We start from the raw sequence: 2,626 nt of genomic DNA on the forward strand, positions 1-2,626 counted from the left end.
CGACGTTGTCGAGGGCAGAGCTTTGCGGAGCGCAACCTCCGGTGACCACGAGAGGGGGCGGGAGCGGCGGCGTTGGCGGTGTGGGCGGCGACGACGGCGGCGTTGGCGGTGTGGGCGGCGGCGGCGGCATCTGCGGAGGCGCGTTGGCCCAGCAGATCTTCCAGCCGGCCGCGGACACTCCAACGTCCGAGACCCAGGTGATGTTGCCATCCGATGGCACGACCCCAGTCGGGCCAGAGGTGCCGCAGTACCTCACGCCGTTGACGACGAGGTAGTCATAGCGGCAGGCGGTAAGAAAATACAAGTCGACCTGAGGCTCCACGTCGAAGGCGAGGGAGACCAGCGGGTTGGGCGGCACATTGGTGAACTCGCACCGCTCGTCAGGACCGTACTCACCGTCCAGGTAGTTTGGCGAGGTGGCGCACGCGCCGCCGTCAGTGAGCGGGCACGGGCCGTCAACCTGGACGCTCAAGCCAGGCAGAAGCGGCGATGGCGGCGGCGGTAGCGGCGGGGGAGAAGGTGGCGGCGATGGCGGCGGGGTTGATGGCGCCGGCGGCGGTTGGCTAGGTGGCGGCGGCATCTGCGGAGGCGCGTTGGCCCAGCAGATCTTCCAGCCAGCCCCGAAGCCCGAACCGTCCGAGACCCAGGTGATGTTGCCACCCGAGGGCACGATCCCAGTCGGGGCAGAGGTGCCGCAGTACCTCACGCCATTGACGAAAAGGTAGTCGAAGCGGCAGTCGTCTGTGGGGTCGCCGTTCCCGTCGTGATCGATGTCAGGGTGATAGTCTCCCTGCACGTCGAAGGCGAGGGATACCAACGGGTTGGGCGGCACATTGGTGAACTCGCACCGCTCGTCAGGACCGTACAACTCCGGGTAGCGTGACGACGTGGCGCACGCGCCGCCGTCGGTGAGCGGGCACGGGCCGTCGACCTGGACGCTCAGGCCAGGCAGAAGCGGCGGGGATGACGGCGGTGATGGCGGTGATGGCGGCGCGAGTGGCGGCGGCGGTTGGCTAGGTGGCGGCGGCATCTGCGGAGGCGCGTTGGACCAGCAGATCTTCCAGCCGGCCGCGGACACTCCACCATCCGAGGGAGGCGGCGACGAGGGCGAAGCGGGGATGCACACACAGTTGCCCCAGAGCGACGAGTAGATGGCCTCGATGGAGCACCATGGCGTGTCATCGTTCGCGACCGTGGTGCACTCGCTGTACGTTACGCCGTTGTAGGTGAAGGGGAAGACACACGTTGAGCCCTCCGGAGCTGAGCCGCCTGTGGTCGTGCACGGCGCTGGTGAGGAACCATCTGAGAACCACTCGATGACGCCGTCCTCCGCCACCGCGCCATTCGGCCCCGAGGTGCCGCAGTACTTCACGCCGTTGACGATGAGGTAGTCGTAGGAGCAATCGGCGCCAGGCTCCACGTCGAAGGCGAGGGAGACCAACGGGTTGGGCGGCACATTGGTGAACTCGCACCGCTCGCCGGGGCCGTACTCGTCTGGGTAGCGTGGCGAGGTGGCGCACGCGCCGCCGTCGGTGAGCGGGCACGGGCCGTCAACCTGGACGCTCAGGCCAGGCAGGAGCGGCGGGGATGACGGCGGTGACGGCGGGGATGGCGGCGCGGGTGGCGGCGGCGGTTGGGTAGGCGGCTGCGGCATCTGCGGTGGCGCGTTTGCACAGCTGCACTTGCACTCCTCGTGCGACGGCTCAGGAGGTGTCGACGGGTCGATGTCGGTATTGTCGAGCCGACGTCGACGTCCTGCCGCGTCGCCCCGATGGTGGAGGCATGCCTCCGGAAGAACAAGCGTGCCAACCGGCGCCCACGTGCTGCTTTCGCCCATGTTTTGCAGGCAATCGCAGCCAGACTGGCAGAAGCACCAGCATCCCTCGGAATCGCAATGGTGCTCGACGTTCGTCGTGGTGGGGTGAGCTCCTTCGCAAGAGTCAACGCAGCGCTGTATGGAGCAGTCCGAGGCAGGTCCACGGCACACAAAGGCGTCGAGATCGCTCGTACACCGACCCGCTGAAGGAAAGCTCTCCCAGGTTGAGTGCGTCGCCTGAGAGAAAACCGCTCCCGGCGTCGTCGCCGCGCCTCCACTGCCGGGCAGGCCGAAGCAGAAGATCAGAGCAGGCGGCAGCATCGTGATGCAGAGATCTGAGCGGCTGCCAAACTGGGGCCGCCGACACAGCTCGACTTCAGTTTTCTTTTTTAGCTAAACTTGGAGCAAACTTCGAGTGAATAGAAACAAGCGAAGGCACACACAACATGACGCCAAACACACGATTGCACGCACCGCGCCGCACCCAGTACCCCGCGCCCGCCGCCCCCCCACCGCCCCGCCTAGGTGGGAAAGAGATGAATGAGGAGATGGGACAGCGAAGGAGGAGCCCAACACGTATGGGAGGGTAAAGTTGTGCGTCACGCTGCCCGGCGTTTCTCACTTTCCGGGACAGCCCCGCCCTTGTGAGGCAGGAAAGTGACGACTACCTCTAGCCCGTAGCCCGATGCCGATCATCCGGCTCGCTGGGTGCGCTTCTTAGCTCCCCGGCCCTGGATGTGAGGTTAATGACTGCACTCCAAGTGCTCCATGTGGGCCGTACGCCTGGTTGCATCATTCCCCATCCATTCC

This window comes from Emiliania huxleyi (assembly GCF_000372725.1).
Source record: "Emiliania huxleyi CCMP1516 chromosome Unknown EMIHUscaffold_13, whole genome shotgun sequence".
NCBI lineage: Eukaryota > Haptophyta > Isochrysidales > Noelaerhabdaceae > Emiliania > Emiliania huxleyi.